This window comes from Ranitomeya variabilis, chromosome 2 (assembly GCF_051348905.1).
Source record: "Ranitomeya variabilis isolate aRanVar5 chromosome 2, aRanVar5.hap1, whole genome shotgun sequence".
Classification (NCBI taxonomy): domain Eukaryota; kingdom Metazoa; phylum Chordata; class Amphibia; order Anura; family Dendrobatidae; genus Ranitomeya; species Ranitomeya variabilis.
In genome coordinates, this window is record NC_135233.1 from 624258642 (window position 1) to 624277905 (window position 19264).

General features: G+C 46.6%; 1 protein-coding gene across 1 annotated transcript in view; it reads right to left on the reverse strand.

Moving 5' to 3' along the window:
* The window catches only part of LOC143807434 (uncharacterized), a 29543-nt gene extending 14182 nt beyond the window's left edge, over positions 1–15361 (reverse strand). Inside the window, exon 1 of the mRNA XM_077288966.1 lies at positions 9925–15361. The gene's annotated coding sequence lies outside the window, so the exon portion shown is untranslated. The remainder of the gene's footprint in view (positions 1–9924) is intronic.
* Between the last annotated feature and the right edge of the window lie 3903 nt (positions 15362–19264).

A 19264-nucleotide genomic window follows, 5' to 3' on the forward strand; every position in this document is an offset into this window, starting at 1 on the left:
CCTCCGGTGGTTGTAGGTGGTAATGCAGTTGTCCCTGAGTTGCAGTCCTGGTCAGGTGTATCTGCTGATTGCAGTTCTGACTGGGGTATTTAGGCGTGCAGGATTCATTAGTCCTTGCCAGTTGTCCATGGTTGTTGGGAGGTTTTGGTCCTGGTTTGGTTCTTTCTGCCTTCTGCCAAATCAGCAAAGATAAGTGTCTGGTTTTGTTTCTGTGGCACACATGCTGTGTGCTTAATAATTCTGTGCTATTCAGTGTTTTTTTTGTCCAGCTTAGATTGTGTCAGTATTTTCTCAGTCTTGTTGGATTCTCTGGAGTGGCAGATATACATTCCATGTCTTTAGGTAGATTGTGGAACTTTTTGTATTATCTGCTGTGGATATTTTTGGAAGGGTTTTAATACTGACCGCTTAGTATTCTGTCCTATCTTTCCCTATTTAGCTAGAGTGGCCTCTTTTGCTGAATCCTGTTTTCTGCCAGCGTGTGTCTTTCCTCTCCTACTCAGTCAATATTCGTGGGGGCTGCCTATCCTTTGGGGTTCTGCTCTGAGGCAAGGTAGTATTCCTATTTCCATCTATAGGGGTATTTAGTCCTCCGGCTGTGTCAAGGGTTTGTTAGGCACACCCCACGGCTACTTCTAGTTGCGGTGTTAGTTCAGGTTTTGCGGTCAGTACAGTTTCCACCTACTCCAGAGAAAGTTCATGCGGCTCCAAAGTCACCGGATCATAACAGTACAACTGGCCCACTATGAGTTAAATGCATCTCAGAAGAAGGGAAGGTGTTGAGTCATTTTTTTTTTCTGCAGTTTGCTTTGCCTTTTCTTCCCTCTTTTTCTCTGGGTGGCTAAGGAGTCTTGTGTTAGCATGGATGTTCAGGAATTAGCTTCTTGTGTAGACCAGCTTGCTGCTAGGGTACAGGGAATTTCTGATTATATTGTTCAGACTCCTGTTTTAGAGCCGAAGATTCCTACTCCTGATTTGTTTTTTTGGTGACAGGTCCAAATTTTTTAGTTTTAAAAACAACTGTAAACTGTTTTTTGCTTTGAGACCTCGATCCTCTGGGGATTCTATTCAGCAGGTTAAAATTGTCATTTCCCTGCTGCGTGGTGATCCACAGGATTGGGCATTTTCCCTGGAATCTGGGAATCCAGCTTTGCTTAATGTAGATTCCTTTTTTCAGGCTTTAGGACTATTATATGATGAACCTAATTCTGTGGATCAAGCGGAGAAGACCTTGTTGGCCCTATCTCAGGGTCAAGAGGCGGCAGAATTGTATTGTCAGAAATTTCGAAAATGGTCGTTGTTGACTAAATGGAATGATGATGCTTTGGCTGCAATTTTCAGAAAGGGTCTTTCTGAATCCGTTAAAGATGTTATGGTGGGGTTTCCCACGCCCGTCGGTCTGAGTGATTCTATGTCTTTGGCCATTCAGATTGATCGACGCTTGCGGGAGCGCAGAACTGTGCGCGCTGTGGCGTTGTCCTCAGAGCAGAGTCCTGAGCCAATGCAGTGTGATAGGATTCTGTCTAGGACAGAACGACAAGGACTCAGACATCAGAATAGGTTGTGTTATTATTGTGGCGACGCTTCTCATGTCATTTCAGTCTGCCCTAAATGGACAAAGAGGATCGCTAGTTCATTTACCATCAGTACTGTACAACCTAAATTTCTGTTATCGGTGTCCCTGATCTGCTCATTGTCATCATTTTCTGTCTTGGCGTTTGTGGATTCAGGCGCCGCTTTGAACTTACCTTGAGTTTGCCAGGCGTTGTGGTTTCCCCTTGCAGCCCTTGCAGAACCTTATTCCTTTAAGGGGCATTGATGCTACACCTTTGGCTAAAAATAAGCCCCAGTTTTGGACACAGGTGACCATGCGCATGGCGCCAGCCCATCAGGAAGATTGTCGATTTCTGGTGTTGCATAATTTACATGATGCTATCGTGTTGGGTTTTCCGTGGTTGCAGGTACATAATCCTGTGTTGGATTGGAACTCTATGTCTGTGACTAGTTGGGGTTGTCAGGGGGTTCATAATGATGTTCCTTTAATGTCCATCTCCTCTTCTTCCTCTTCCGAAATTCCAGAGTTTTTGTCTGATTTTCAGGATGTATTCGATGAGCCCAAGTCCAGTTCTCTTCCAACGCACAGGGACTGTGATTGTGCTATTGATTTGATTCCAGGCTGTAAGTTTCCTAAGGGCCGACTCTTCAACCTGTCTGTGCCTGAACATACCGCTATGCGGAGTTATGTTAAGGAGTCTTTGGAGAAAGGGTATATTCGGCCATCTTCACCGATGGGAGCGGGATTTTTTTTGTTGCTAAGAAGGATGGCTCCTTGAGACCATGTATTGATTATCGCCTCTTGAATAAGATCAAGGTCAAGTTTCAATACCCTTTACCTTTGCTTTCCGATTTGTTTGCTAGGATTAAGGGGGCTAGTTGGTTTACGAAGATTGACCTTCGGGGGGCGTATAATCTTGTTCGTATTAAGCAGGGTGATGAATGGAAAACTGCGTTCAATACGCCCGAAGGCCATTTTGAATACCTTGTGATGCCGTTCGGGCTCACTAATGCTCCATCTGTTTTTCAATCTTTTATGCATGATATCTTCCGGACTTATATTGATAAATTCTTGATTGTATATTTGGACGATATTTTGATTTTTTCTGATGATTGGGAGTCTCATGTGGAACAGGTCAGGATGGTATTTCAGATCCTTCGTGACAATGCTTTGTTTGTGAAGGGGTCTAAGTGTCTCTTTGGGGTGCAGAAGGTTTCTTTTTTGGGTTTTATTTTTTCTCCTTCATCTATTGAGATGGATCCGGTTAAGGTTCAGGCCATTCATGATTGGATTCAACCCACGTCCGTAAAGAGCCTTCAGAAATTTTTGGGTTTTGCAAATTTTTATCGCCGTTTCATTGCTAACTTTTCCAGCGTGGTTAAACCCTTGACCGATTTGACGAAAAAAGGCACTGATGTGGCGAATTGGTCCTCTGCGGCGGTTTCTGCCTTTCAGGAGCTTAAACGTCGATTTACTTCTGCTCCGGTGTTGCGCCAACCGGATGTTTCCCTTCCGTTTCAGGTTGAGATTGACGCTTCTGAGATTGGCGCAGGGGCCGTTTTGTCCCAGAGGGATCATGTTGGTTCCTTGACGAAACCGTGTGCTTTTTTCCCGTACATTTTCGCCTGCTGAACGCAATTATGATGTCGGCAATCGGGAGTTGTTGGCTATGAAGTGGGCATTTGAGGAGTGGCGACATTGGCTTGAGGGAGCTAAGTACCGTATTGTGGTCTTGACCGATCATAAGAATTTGATTTACTTCGAGTCTGCCAAGCGGCTGAATCCTAGACAGGCTCGATGGTCCTTGTTTTTTTCCCGTTTTGATTTTGTGGTCTCGTATCTTCCGGGTTCCAAGAATATTAAGGCTGATGCCCTTTCTAGGAGTTTTTTGCCTGATTCTCCTGAGGTCCTTGAACCGGTCGGCATTCTGAAAGAAGGGGTGGTTCTTTCTGCTATTTCCCCTGATTTACGACGGGTTCTTCAGGAATTTCAGGCTGACAGACCTGATCGTTGTCCAGTGGGGAAACTGTTTGTTCCTGACAGATGGACTAGTAGAGTGATTTCTGGGGTTCACAGTTCTGTGTTGGCTGGTCATCCTGGTATTTTTGGTACCAGAGACTTGGTTGGTAGGTCCTTTTGGTGGCCTTCTTTATCACGTGATGTGCGTTCTTTTGTGCAGTCCTGTGGGACTTGTGCGCGGGCCAAGCCTTGTTGTTTCCGTGCTAGTGGGTTGCTTTTGCCATTGCCGGTCCCTGAGAGGCCCTGGACGCATATTTCTATGGATTTTATTTCTGATCTTCCGGTTTCCCAGAGGATGTCGGTTATTTGTGACCGGTTTTCTAAGATGGTTCATTTGGTGCCTTTGCCTAAATTGCCTTCCTTTTCAGATTTAGTTTTGTTGTTTTTTCAGCATGTGGTTCGTTTGCATGGTATTCCGGAGAATATTGTGTCTGACAGAGGTTCCCAGTTTGTTTCTAGGTTTTGGCGGGCCTTTTGTGCTAGGCTGGGCATTGATTTATCTTTTTCCTCTGCATTTCATCCTCAGACAAATGGTCAAACCGAGCGAACTAATCAGACCTTGGAGACTTATTTGAGATGCTTTGTGTCTGCTGATCAGGATGATTGGGTGGCCTTCTTGCCATTGGCCGAGTTTGCCCTTAATAATCGGGCTAGTTCGGCTACTTTGGTTTCGCCTTTTTTTTGTAATTTTGGTTTTCATCCTCATTTTTCTTCTGGGCAGGTTGAGCCTTCTGACTGTCCTGGTGTGGATTCGGTGGTTGACAGGTTGCAGCAGATTTGGGCTCATGTGGTGGACAATTTGGTGTTGTCTCAGGAGGAGGCTCAACGTTTTGCTAACCGTCGTCGGTGTGTTGGTTCCCGGCTTCAGGTTGGGGATCTGGTCTGGTTGTCTTCCCGTCATGTTCCTATGAAGGTTTCTTCTCCTAAGTTTAAGCCTCGGTTTATTGGTCCTGATAGGATTTCTGGGATTATTAATCCGGTGTCTTTTCGATTGGCGCTTCCGGCCTCTTTTGCTATCCATAATGTCTTCCATAGATCTTTATTGGGGAAATATGTGGTACCCGTTGTTCCCTCTGTTGATCCTCCGGCCCCTGTGTTGGTTGATGGGGAGTTGGAGTATGTGGTTGAGAAGATTTTGGATTCTCGTTTTTCGAGGCGGAGGCTTCAGTATCTTGTCAAATGGAAGGGTTATGGCCAGGAGGATAATTCTTGGGTTTTTGCCTCTGATGTCCATGCTGCTGATTTGGTTCATGCTTTTCATCTGGCTCGTCCTGATCGGCCTGGGGGCTCTGGTGAGGGTTCGGTGACCCCTCCTCAAGGGGGGGGGGTGTGCTGTTGTGAATTCTGCTTTTGGGCTCCCTCCGGTGGTTGTAGGTGGTAATGCAGTTGTCCCTGAGTTGCAGTCCTGGTCAGGTGTATCTGCTGATTGCAGTTCTGACTGGGGTATTTAGGCGTGCAGGATTCATTAGTCCTTGCCAGTTGTCCATGGTTGTTGGGAGGTTTTGGTCCTGGTTTGGTTCCTTCTGCCTTCTACCAAATCAGCAAAGATAAGTGTCTGGTTTTGTTTCTGTGGCACACATGCTGTGTGCTTAATAATTCTGTGCTATTCAGTGTTTTTTTGTCCAGCTTAGATTGTGTCAGTATTTTCTCAGTCTTGTTGGATTCTCTGGAGTGGCAGATATACATTCCATGTCTTTAGGTAGATTGTGGAACTTTTTGTATTATCTGCTGTGGATATTTTTGGAAGGGTTTTAATACTGACCGCTTAGTATTCTGTCCTATCTTTCCCTATTTAGCTAGAGTGGCCTCTTTTGCTGAATCCTGTTTTCTGCCTGCGTGTGTCTTTCCTCTCCTACTCACAGTCAATATTCGTGGGCTGCCTATCCTTTAGGGTTCTGCTCTGAGGCAAGGTAGTATTCCTATTTCCATCTATAGGGGTATTTAGTCCTCCGGCTGTGTCGAGGTGTCTAGGGTTTGTTAGGCACACCCCACGACTACTTCTAGTTGCGGTGTTAGTTCAGGTTTTGCGGTCAGTACAGTTTCCACCTACTCCAGAGAAAGTTTATGCGGCTCCAAAGTCACCGGATCATAACAGCTGCCATTGCTGCTGAACCTCAGAACGAAGGTCAGTCACCTTCATTGACAACCTCTGCAGCTGCTCTGCCAGCACAGAAGCGGGATCCATGAACCCGGAAAAATAAATACCCCCCCCCAAAAAAAAAAATGTCCATTTTTTCCCACCTTTTTAAAAGTGTATGGCTGGTGTTAACCCCTTCAAGTCGCGGCCCTTTTTCGTTTTTGTGTTTTCGTTTTTCGCTCCCCTCCTTCCCAGAGCCATAACTTTTTTATTTTTCTGTCAATATGGCCATGTGAGGGCTTATTTTTTGCGGGACGAGTTGTACTTTTGAACGACATCATTGGTTTTAGCATGTCGTGTACTAGAAAACGGGAAAAAAATTCCAAGTGCGGTGAAATTGCAAAAAAAGTGCAATCCCACACTGGTTTTTTGCTTGGCTATTTTGCTAGGTTCACTAAATGCTAAAACTGACCTGCCATTATGATTCTCTAGGTCATTACGAGTTCATAGACACCTAACATGACCAGGTTATTTTTTATCCAAGTGGTGAAAAAAAATTCCAAACTTTGCTTAAAAAAAAAAAAAAAAAAAAGTGCCATTTTCCAATACCCGTAACGTCTCCATTTTTCGTGATCTGGGGTCGGGTGAGGGCTTATTTTTTGCGTGCTGAGCTGGCGTTTTTAATGATACCATTTTGGCGCAGATATGTTCTTTTGATCGCCCGTTATTGCATTTTAACGCAATGTCGCGGCGACCAAAAAAACGTAATTCTGGCGTTTCGGATTTTTTTCTCGCTACGCTGTTTAGCGATCAGGTTAATGCTTTTTTTTAATTGATAGATCGGGCGATTCTGAACGCGGCTATACCAAATATGTGTAGGTTTTGTTTTTTTTTTATTGTTTTATTTAGGATGGGGCGAAAGGGGGGTGATTTAAACTTTTATATTTTTAATATTTTTTTCACATTTTTAAAAACTTTTTTTTCCCACTTTTGCCATGCTTCTATAGCCTCCATGGGAGGCTAGAAGCAGGCACAGCCCGATCGGCTCTGCTACATAACAGCGATCATCAGATCGCTGTTATGTAGCTCAAATGCAGGTGTGCTGTGAGCGCCGACCACAGGGGGGCGCTCACAGCCACCGGCGATCAGTAACCATAGAGGTCTCAAGGACCTCTATGGTTACCTTCCTGACTCATCGCCGACCCCCGATCATGTGACGGGGGTCGGCGATGACGTCATATCCGGCCGCCCGGCCGGATGCGGTAGTTAAATGCCGCTGTCTGAGTTTGACAGCGGCATTTAACAGGTTAATAGCGGCGGGTGAATAGCGATTTCACCCGCCGCTATTGCGCGCACATGTCAGCTGTTCAAAACAGCTGACATGTCGCGACTTTGATGTGCGCTCACCGCCGGAGCGCACATCAAAGCAGGGGATGCGACATGCGCAGTACATGTACGGCGCATGTCGCGAAGGGGTTAATGTCACGCTGTGTGAAGGATAAGTAAGTGCACAACGGGGAGAGGTAGAGTCCAAAAACTAGGGAAGTGGAGACCCCTAGGGAGATCTAAGATCACCCTGTCTGTCCTAAACATCCCTATATAGGTTCTGCACCTATCGCTGAGCAGGAAACTAGTAGCAAAGCCACAAGAGAGGACTGAAAATCCTCAGAAAATTAAAAAATACAGCAGAAACAAGGGCAGCAATGCTTACCTGCCCAGGTCTCTGAACAAATGAACTACAAGATGCAACCAGCCTATGTAGCAAAGATGTTAGCAACACAGGTGCAAAATACTAAATAGACAGCCACTCTCAGCCTACCAATTAATGGACGGGGTCACTGCTTATTATGTGTTTGCACATTAGAGGCCTGTATAGGACGCTGTTCACATGCAGATAATGCATAGTGTCTGGTTCTCAGCCTATTAGTCACGCCCATACTATTCGATTAAGTGGGTTAGCCAGCAATCTGTCAGTGCATCCCAGTGTAAACACCCCTGTATACAAGACCCAACCTGCTCCAGGTGGTTCTCTTTGCATTTCCGCCTTCCACCTCTCCACACTCAATTGAGCTCCTTGGCAATAGGTTCCTTTCCCCAGCGATTCTACCTCTTATATGTGGGTATACTTTTGGGGGTTTTGTCTTTCAGGAATATAATTTAAGCTACTTCTTCTTTGGCAGCCATTTGATCATAATATTGATCCCAACTGTCTCTTGCCATACAGATGCAGTCCTATGGGACCACTTTCGAACTATACTGTTGCATGTTCTTCCTTATGTTTATCTTCAAAAGCGATCGGATCTTCATCTTACTTATTGTCAGGGATAGGGCCCATGCAATTCCAGCTTTATATTTTACTAGCTGAAGAGGCCGGCATCGCCCGGGCATAGTAACTAACTGTGGTTACTTATAACAAATTGTAATGATTATATTGCACATAAAAACATTTCACATCATATATTAAACACTACAGATTTACAACACAAATTAAGTAAATGATTACCCAAGTATTGATAGTATTTTATTTTCAAGTCATTCAAGAGCCTTTTGATAAACAACATTTTTTATTTTTTTTCTGGTGCAAAGATGAACATTGCCTATTAAGCAGCTGTCTTTGGAGTGTATATATTATATATATATATATATATATATATATATATATATGGGGTGGGCCATTTTTATGGATACACCTAAATAAAATAGGAATGGTTGGTGATATCACCTTCCTGTTCCTGGCACATTAGTATATGGGAGGGGAAAACTTTTCAAGATGGGTGGTGACTAGTGATGAGCGAGTATACTCATTGCTCATGGTTTTCCAGAGCATGCTCGAGTGGTCACCAAGTATTTGTTAGTGCTCGGAGATTTAGTTTTTGCTGATACAGCTGAATGATTTACAGCTGCTAGCTAGCCTGAGTACATGTGGGGGTTGCCTGGTTGCTAAGGAATCCCCTCATGTATTTAAGCTGTCTAGAAGCCATAAATCATGGAGCTGCGGAGAGGAAAATTAAATCTCCAAGCAGTCACAAATACTTGGAGACCACCCGAACGTGCTCGGGAAAGCCAGAGCAACTAGTATACTCACTCATCACTAGTAGTGACCATGGTGGCCATTTTGGATCCAACTTTATTTTGTCCAATGGGAAGAGGGTCATGTGAAACATCAAACTTATCGAGAATTTCACAAAAAAACAATGGTGTGCTTAATTTTAACGTAACTTTATTCTTTTATGAGTTATTTACAAGTTTATGACCACTTATAAAATGTGATCTAAGTGCTGCCCACTGTGTTGGATTGTCAATGCAACCCTCTTCTCCCACTCTTGACACACGGAAAGCAACAACGCAGAAGAAATGCTAGCACAGGCTTCCAGTATCTGTTGTTTCAGATGCTGGGGTCATCTGAAGGCAATTGTCTATGCTGTGAAGATACGAGATGTGCAGCATCTGAAACAACGGATACTGGAAGCCTGTGCTAGCATTTCTTGTGCGGTGCTGCTATCAGTGTTTTAAAAGTGTGGGAGAAGAGGGTTGTATTGACAATCCAACACAATGGACAGCACTTTGAACACATTTTATAAGTGGTCATGAACTTGTAAATAACTCATGAAAGAATAAAGTTACGTTAAAACCAAGCACACCATTGTTTTTCTTGTGAAATTCTCAATAAGTTTGATGTGTCACATGACCCTCTTCACATTGAAAAAAATAAAGTTGGATCCAAAATGGCTGACTTCAAAATGGCCGACTTCAAAGTAGCCGCCATCGTCACCACCTACAGTATCTTGAAAGGTTTTCCCCCTCCCATATACTAATGTGCCTCGAACAGGAAGGTGATATCACCAACCATTCCCATTTTATTTAGGTGTATCCATATAAATGGCCCACCCTGTATATATATATTATAGGTTTCAGGTCTCAGAAAATAGCGACTTTTTTTTACCACAAAAATATAACTTTGCTATCGCCATAATTGTACTGACCCAGAGAATCGTGTCACCAGGTCATTTTTACAACAGAATGAACGTCATAAATAGGAAAAAAGCAAAACAGCAAAATTGTTTCTTTTCTACTATTTCACTGCACTGGGAATTATTTTTCCATTTTTTTCAGATTTTATGATAAAATGACTAAAAACTAAAAATGTCTGCACTGGGAAGACGACACTCAGCAGACACTTCCCTCACGGCACAGGTAGAACATGTGGTATCAGTTGTGTTCTCACATTTCAGGGCAGATAACAGGAATAAAGACCAATCACGGTGACATTTACCTCAGAAACCATTAACATCAGCACCAGTCACCACAAGCAGAGAAGCACCTGTGGCATCATTCACCTCAGGAGAGTTTCCCGCCTAGAAATATGCAGCATCTGAGGAAAGCCAGCAGTTTCCGCAAAGACTGCTGGGAATCGTAGTTTAACAATCCCTCCTGCGCATTAGATAACAGCAGACGTGAACTACAGTTCCCAGAAACCCATGCGCCACAAATGGATTCTGGGAACTGTAGTCCAGAGAATGCAGTAACAAACGCTTGACGGGGACAGTTACACTACAAATCCCAGAAATCATTGCGGGATCAATTCTAGGCATGAAATAGAGGTGGTTGATGAGGAGAGCTCTTACATGAGAGGAGGGTGGAGCGCATAATATGAGTGACTGCTGGAGCTTGTAGTTCCCCTGTAGCTAAGGAGCCATTCTCCTCAGATTATAGAGATGATGCTAGTCAGCTTTCAGCTTCATGAATCATAGCTCCCAACCGTCCCTCATTGTGCGGGACTGTCCCGGTTTTGATGCTTTTCCCCGCTGTCCAGCACGGGACACTCTGCTTCCCGCAGACAATAGGAGAAGCAGCCGTTACCAGGGCGAATTTATGACTCCATTACCGATGCCATTTTATAAACGCCGTCTAATAAAAACTAAGTAGGTTTTTATCTTCGGAAAAATGGCCGCCCTCAGTGATGTCACAAGAACATCTGGAGACAAACCTGTGTTTTACTGTGCGCGCTCTTGTGTTAAGAATTCTGTTAGGGAATGCACTGCCGGAGATTGATTGCTGGAGACTTCTTTGACTGACAGGCCCATCCACCAATCAGCTGCTAGCCGAGCTCCGTGGACAAATTAGAGGAGAACGAAGGGCTGAGCGGCAGATAGGAAGGATGCAGCGGGAAGAAGAGTCGGTGGTGTTTCGTAAGGCAAATGTTACATTGCATACCTTCTCATGGAGGTGCTTACTGAGCATAAAGTTCTGTGCGTGGTACGTCTGCATGTCTTGCCATGGAGTGTGTGTTCTGACACTGAATACTGCATACCCAACTTGCCATGGTGCTGCTGGATGAGGTAAGTAAGCTGGATTATGTGTGGGGTCAGGAGGTGTTTACAGTGTGGATGTAGCAGAGCCATGTGTGTATGAGGTCAGGTGTATGGCGCAGAGGCATGTGTGTATGAGGTGTACGGAGCGGAGCCGTGTGTGTATGAGGTGAATGGAGCAGGGCTAAATGTGTACGAGGTGTACGGAGCGGAGTCGTGTGTGTATGAGGTGTATGGAGCAGAGCCGTGTGTGTACGAGGTGTACGGAGCGGAGCCGTGTGTACGAGGTGTATGGAGCGGAGCCGTGTGTGTATGAGGTGTATGGAGTGGAGCCGTGTGTGTACGAGGTCAGGTGTATGGAGCAGAGCCGTGTGTGCATGAGGTGTATGGAGCGGAGCTGAATGTGTACGAGGTGTACGGAGCGGAGCCGTGTGTGTATGAGGTGTATGGAGCGGAGCCGTGTATACAAGGTGTACGAAGAGGAGCCGTGTGTGTACGAGGTGTACGGAGCGGAGCCGTGTGTGTACGAGGTGTACGGAGCAGAGCCGTGTGTGTACGAGGTGTACGGAGCGGAGCCGTGTGTACGAGGTGTACAGAGCGGAGCTGTGTGTACGAGGTGTACGGAGCGGAGCCGTGTGTGTACGAGGTGTACGGAGCAGAGCCGTGTGTGTACGAGGTGTATGGAGTGGAGTCGTGTGTGTATGAGGTGTATTGAGAGGAGCTGAATGTGTACGAGGTGTACGGAGCGGAGCCGTGTGTGTATGAGGTGTGTGGAGTGGAGCCGTGTGTGTATGAGGTGTATGGAGCGGAGCTGAATGTGTACGAGGTGTATGGAGCGGAGCCGTGTGTGTACGAGGTGTACGGAGTGGAGCCGTGTGTGTATGAGGTGTATGGAGCGGAGCTGTGTGTGTATGTGGTGTATGGAGCGGAGCTGAATGTGTACGAGGTGTACGGAGCGGAGCCGTGTGTTTGAGGTGTATGGAGCGGAGCTGAATGTGTACGAGGTGTACAGAGCGGAGCCGTGTGTGTAAGAGGTGTACGGAGCAGAGCCGTGTGTATGAGGTGTATGGAGCGGAGCTGAATGTGTACGAGGTGTATGGAGCGGAGCTGAATGTGTACGAGGTGTATGGAGCGGAGCCGTGTGTGTATGAGGTGTATGTAGTGGAGCCGTGTGTGTATGAGGTGTGCAGAGCAGAGCCGTGTGTGTATGAGATGTATGGAGCAGAGCTGAATGTGTACGAGGTGTATGGAGCGGAGCCGTGTGTATGAGGTGTATGGAGCGGAGCTGAATGTGTACAAGGTGTATGGAGCGGAGCCGTGTGTGTATGAGGTGTATGGAGTGGAGTTGTGTGTATATGAGGTGTATGGAGCGGAGCTAAATGTGTACAGAGCGGAGCCGCGTGTGTACGGAGCGGAGCGCGTGTGTGCAAAGTGTATGGAGCGCAGCCACGTGTGTAGGAGCAGCTATGTGTGGCCATTATACGGTACGAAGTATCATGTTGGGTCATTATACAGTATGGAGCATCATGTGTGGTCATTATACAGTATGGAGCATCATGTGCAGTCATTATACAGTATGGAGCATCATGTGTGGCCATTATACAGTGTGGAGCATCATGTGCAGCCAATATACAGTATGGAGCATCATGTGTGGTCATTATACAGTATGGAGCATCATGTGCAGTCATTATACAGTATGGAGCATCATGTGTGGTCATTATACAGTATGGAGCATCATGTGCAGTCATTATACAGTTTGGAGCATCATGTGTGGCCATTATACAGTATGGAGCATCATGTGTGGCCATTATACAGTATGGAGCACTGTGTGGCTATATTTTTTGTTTATAATTATTCTTTATGAAACAGTGTGATCAGCAGTGCTAAATGGGTGTGGTTGGGACGTGGATATGGGTGTGACTAGTTATGAATGGGTGTGGTCAGAGGCGTGGCCTAAAATTTGCCACGTCGCGCAATGCGCGCCTCAAACTTTGTCCCTCTTTCCCATCTTCAAAAGTTGTGAGGTATGATGAATGTATAAACGTCACCATTATTATTATTAAGCACATTCGCTGTGGGAAGTAGGCGTGGTTATGTGGAGTCAATGTGGAGTGGGCATGGCTATGTTGAGTGGGCGTTTATGTGGAGTGGGCGTGGCTGCGAAGTCGGTGTGGCAATGTGGAGTGGATATGGCTATGTGGTGTGGACGTGGCTATGTGGATTGGGCGTGGTTATGCGGAGTGGGTGGAGCTATGTGAAGTGGGTGTGGTTATGCAGAGTGAGTGTGGTTATGCGAAGTGTGGCTATGTGGAGTGGGCGTGGCTATGTGCAGTGGGCGTAGTTATGTGGAGTGGGCATGGCTATGTGGAATGAGAGTGGCTATGTGGAGTGAGCGTGGCTATGTGAAGTAGGTGTGGTTATGTGGAGTGTGCGGCTATATGAAGTGGGTGTTTGTGTAGAGTGGGCTTGGTTATGTGGAATGGGAGTGTCTATGTGCAGTGAATGTGGTTATGTGGAGTGAGCGTGGCTATGTGGAGTGAGCGTGGCTATGTGGAGTGAGCGTGGCTATATGGAGAGGGCGGGGCTATGTGAAGTGGATGTGGCTATGTGGAGTGGGCGGGGCTATGTGAAGTGGGTGTGGTTCTGTGGAGTGGATGTGACTTTGTGAAGTGGGTGTGGCTATGGGGAGTGGGCGGGCTATGTGGAGTGGGTGTGGCTATGTGGAGTGAGTGACACTGTGGAGTGGGCGTGGTTATGTGTAGTGGGCGTGGTTAGGTGGAGTGGGTGTGGTTATATGGAGTGTGGATATGTGTGTGGCTATATGGAGTGAGCGTGGTTATGTGTAGTGGGCGTGGTTGTGCAGCGGGCGTGGCTATGTGGAGTGGGCGTGGCTATGTGGTATGGGGGTGGAGTGGGTGTGGCTATGTGGAGCGGGCATGGCTACGTGGGTATATGGAGTGAGCGTGGCTATCTGGTGCGGGTGTGGCTATGGGGAGTGAGCAGGGCTGTGTGGCGTGGGTGTGGCTATGTGGCGTGGGTGTGGCTATGTGGAGTGGGCTACTTTTGTGCGGAACTGCAGCGTTTCTGACCCCTTCCATAATAGAAATCCGCAGGGGAAAAAACGCAGAAAATCCGCGGCAAATACGCACCTGCGTTTCAGCGGAAAATTCTGCCAATAAGTAACGTGTGCACATAGCCTTATACTACATCACCAGCCTATACATAGTGTAAGAGGATATCAGCCCCGCCCCCAATTATGACATTAGATATAGTGACATGAGACCACACCCCTTATACTACATCACCAGCCTATACATAGTGTAAGAGGATATCAGCCCCGCCCCCGGTGATGACATCACTGATATAGTGACATGAGACCACACCCCTTATACTACATCACCAGCCTGTACATAGTGTAAGAGGATATCAGCCCCGCCCCCGGTGATGACATCACTGATAGTGACATGAGACCACACCCCTTATACTACATCACCAGCCTGTACATAGTGTAAGAGGATGTCAGCCCCGCCCCCGGTGATGACATCACTGATATAGTGACATGAGGCCACACCCCTTATACTACATCACCAGCCTGTACATAGTGTAAGAGGATATCAGCCCCGCCCCCGGTGATGACATCACTGATATAGTGACATAAGACCACACCCCTTATACTACATCACCAGCCTGTACATAGTGTAAGAGAATATCAGACCCGCCCCCGGTGATAACATCACTGATATAGTGACATGTGACCACACCTCTTATACTACATCACCAGCCTGTACATAGTGTAAGAGGATGTCAGCCCCGCCCCCGGTGATAACATCACTGATATAGTGACATCAGACCACACCTCTTATACTACATCACCAGCCTGTTCATAGTGTAAGGGGATGTTAGCCCCGCCCCCAGTGATGACATCACTGATATAGTGACATGAGGCCACACCCCTTATACTACATCACCAGCCTGTTCATAGTGTAAGAGGATGTTAGCCCCACCCCCGGTGATGACATCACTGATATAGTGACATGTGACCACACCTCTTGTACTACATCACCAGCCTGTTCATAGTGTAAGAGGATGTTAGCTCCGCCCCTGGTGAAGACATCACTGATATAGTGACATGAGACCACACCCCTTATACTACATCACCAGCCTGTACATAGTGTAAGAGGATGTCAGCCCCGCCGATGACATCAGATATAGTGACATGAGACCACACCCCTTATTCTACATCACCTCCTTCCTGGGCACCATGTATATACTCAGGCTCCTCGGGGGTTGTCGCCCACCTCTTCTTGCTGCTGATTGGTTGTCAGGGCCTCCATGCGTTCTCACTTGCTGGATTGACGGACGCAGTGGACTGAAGATTTTTGTTTTCTTTTCCTTACAGTTGGACGAGACGCAGAATCAGATACGAAAATTGCAGCGATCACTCGACGAACAGACGGAAATGAATAAAAACCTGCAGGTTCAAGTGGAGCATCTACATTCCAGGTGCATGATGGGAAATGTCTACATATACAGCTCTGGCAAAAATGAAGAGACCGCTGCACAATGTTCAGTTTGTGTGATTTTCCTCTTTATAGGTATACTTTTGAGTAAAATGTAAATTGCTCTTTTATTCTAAAAACTAGTGACGTGTCTCCGAAGTAACAAGCAATACATTTTGTATTTATTTTCTGAAAATGAGTGTGATGAAATATGTACATATATCTATATGTGTGTAGTGACATATATCTAGGGTTATATGTGTAACTAGCAGTAGCTGAACATCTGTCTCACCCAGGTGTTAATATGTATTTTCCTGAGACAAGCAGACTTCTGTCTCCAAATCTCACCAGGGGGTTGTGCTGGGATCCAAGAAGAAAGGGAACATTTGACACCTCCTAGCTCTTGGAAGAGAGATGTCAATTACTGCCTGATAGTATCTCTGTCAAAATGTTTACACAAAGGATCTCAAGAGAAAATAATATATTCTATGGTAGCGCGGCCGTGATCCAATCAAAAACAAAAAATTATGATATTAACCTGAGGGGCTAGTCTAGAAATGTGACTTCCAGACCAAAGCTATAAATTAGACCTGTATACCTAGAACCGTGTTCATATAATGGGGCAGCCGAGCTGATGTGATCCAATCTACATTCATCCTACCCTCAGAGAGCAGAAGCAGACTACCAAGTTAGATGATTTCTGTAAGTTTTCTCCTGTTATTTTATACTGTTTTGCATAAATTGTAAGTTTTCTTTTTATCATTTTTATACCTTTTTCTTACTGTAAACACTGAACCTTTTTGTATTAAAGTATAAAACTAACAGTTGAACCTTGTATGTTCTAAAGAATCCATAGCCTAAGGTGTGTGAGCCTTGTGAGTGGTAGACATTATTAGTATTAGTAATATTTCCAGGACTCATCTACCGTGTATTCGGTGAGTGGTGGCATCGTGTATGAGTGGGTGTGTGGCCTGGGTCGGTGTGTGATCTATGCTCCCATTACAGCATAGGACAGAGGTTGAACGCTGGAGTGAGAGTGGGGAGATAGATTAACCCTTGCAGGCACAACCCCAAGTCACGTGCTAAGAGCGGGCACGTGACAAATTAGTTACACCACCACGGAGTAGGGGTCCGTGACAAATGGTGGCAGAACGGTGGGATAGAATTATTTCTATTAGAGCATTAGTGCATGGTCTAAGCAATTATTCCCTGTACTAAGGAATTGGTATCCTTGTGAGGAGTGCACCAGTTCTACAAGGTTCAACTCAGTGCTTACTTAGACATACTTGCAAACAGTTTCCCCTCCCCGTTTTTCTTTTCTATCTTTTATTTGGCAAAGGCTGTTCAACTATATGGCAGCCCAGTACAAAAGCAGAGCAAAGAGGCTCTGACCGACCTCCGTGAGCAGAGAGGAATAGAGACGGCCGACAGATCCAGGAAGCTGCTGATATGCGCCTTGGTCGAGCAGGACATAGAGCAAAGTGCTGGAACATCTGGGCAAGGAGAGAGCCCACCTCAGAGAGACCCAGCAATGCCAGCTCTTGCACCAGAGATACCTGATGGAAATGCCAACAATGCCAGTGCTGAGGAGCCTATGGACTGTACTTTGCAAAAGGACTTACAACGGCTGGGAACAAGTGATCCCAATCTGCGCATGCAGCTTATCCTACAGCACCGACAGGCTGAGAGGTTGCAGAACGCCGGGACCAGGCTGAGAGAGGCTGCAGAACGCCGGGAGGACAGAGCTTTCCAGCTTCAGATGGCTCAAATAGAGCAGGGTATCAGTCCTCAGATAACCTCCTCTGAGGACATAAATCCAAGGAGACCACGGCTGGAAAACTTCCCTGTGATGGAGAAGGATACGGACTTAGATACTCCTAATCTGCAGGCAATACCATCTACCCCGTGAGCAGTGGGGGCAGTATCAAACCCAGAGTTTAGAGGCAAAGCCCTGGAAGTTTTTGCTGGGCTCCGACCAGAGCTAGATGGGAACTATGAGGCCATAAAAGAGGCCCTGATCAGGAAATACAACCTAACACCTCAAGTGTATCAGAGAAAGTTCCGGAAGCTACAACGTAGATCAACTGACAGCTATGCAGATGTTGTAAGCACCTTGAGGACCACGTTCCACCAATGGATCAGGGGAATTTCTGTTAACAGTTTTGAGGACTTAACGGATCTTATGGTCAAGGATCAATTTCTTCACATGTGCCCCACGGAGTTGTGTGATCGGGAGCCACAAACTGCAGATCAGGCTACAAGGATTGCGGACTGCTATGTGGCTAACAGGATGCCTGAGGTGCGGAAGCCATCGGAATTCAGCTGGAGGGGAGGTAAGCCAAACAGGGACCCTTCTCCCTCTGCCAGCCGATCACCAGTGCTGCCCAAGCCCACCTCCTATGGGGCCCCGGGGAATAGACATTCTCTAGGCGATGTTCGCCGATGCTTCTCCTGCAACAAAGTGGGACATGTTAGCGCTGTCTGCCCTGATAGGGAGAAACGCACAACCACAAAGCTGTCTGTGTCCCCACAGTCTGTCCTCTTTGTGGCCGGCTCTGAAGCGAGGACTAATGATAACTGTCAATCTGTCACTGTTGGCAATAAAGTCACCATTGGTCTCAGGGACACTGGGGCAGAGGTGACCCTGGTGCGTCCAGCCATGATAACCCCTGCCGATATCATGCCAGGAAAGACTATGTCCATAACCGGGATTGGAGGGGTCAGCCCTGCCCATGGCCCGTGTGTACCTGGACTGGGGAGCAGGGAAAGGATTGAGAGAAGTGGGAGTATCAGAGGCTATTCCCACCAATACATTGCTAGGCATGGACCAGAGGAGGATGTGGTCCCACTATGTTCCTCCCCTGCAAGTAAATGCTACAGAGAAGCTGGAAACAGGTGACCCACCTAAGATCCCGTGCGAGGAGGGAAAATATCCCAATGCACAGGACTGTAAATATGTGGCAGCTGTGACTCGGAGTCAGGCCACTGCTCAGACTCCACCCCAGAGATTCGAGGATGAGTCTCAGACAGAACTGCCAGAACAGGAGGCCCATACTGTGGTCCCGGAGCCTCCTCACATGGCAGACCCACCAAGGTCCCTGATAACTGACACTGAAGACTCAGCTTCAGATCAGGGCATGGCAGTCACACTAGGCCAGGGCCTGCAGACTGAGTCAGAGCTTCCAGGAGGCCCTGAGGACAGATGTCTGGAGAACCTCAGATGTCTTGCAGACCAGCCCCATGCTGCTTCTGACAAAGAGCATAGTGGGACCAGGGAAGACTGTTTAAAGAGACTCTCCCCACGGATACTACAGAATCTTGGGACTATGAAAGGCGGCCGATACTACAGAATCTTGGGACTATGAAAGGCGGCTAATCGTCCCTTATCCATTTAGGGAAAAATTACTAAGAATTGCCCATGGAATTCCTTTGGCCGGACACCTTGGAATACAAGACTAAAGCTCGCTTGACACATAACTTCTATTGGCCCAAGATGGGGACAGATATTGCCAATTACTGTCGATCATGTGTAGTTTGTCAGAGTTGGAAAGTCCGGAAATATACAGAAAGCTCCATTGATACCACTGCCTGTGATCGATGAGCCTTTCCAGCGAGTGGTTGTGGATATCATAGGGCCACTTGCAATCCCTAGCAGCTCTGGCAAAAAGTACATCCTCACAATGGTGGGCTATGCTACATGATACCCGGAAGCTGTGGCACTGTCCTCCATCCGAGCAGACAAAGTGGCGGATGCTTTACTGTGTTCTCTCGTGTGGGTTTCCCCAGGGAAATGTTAACCGATCAG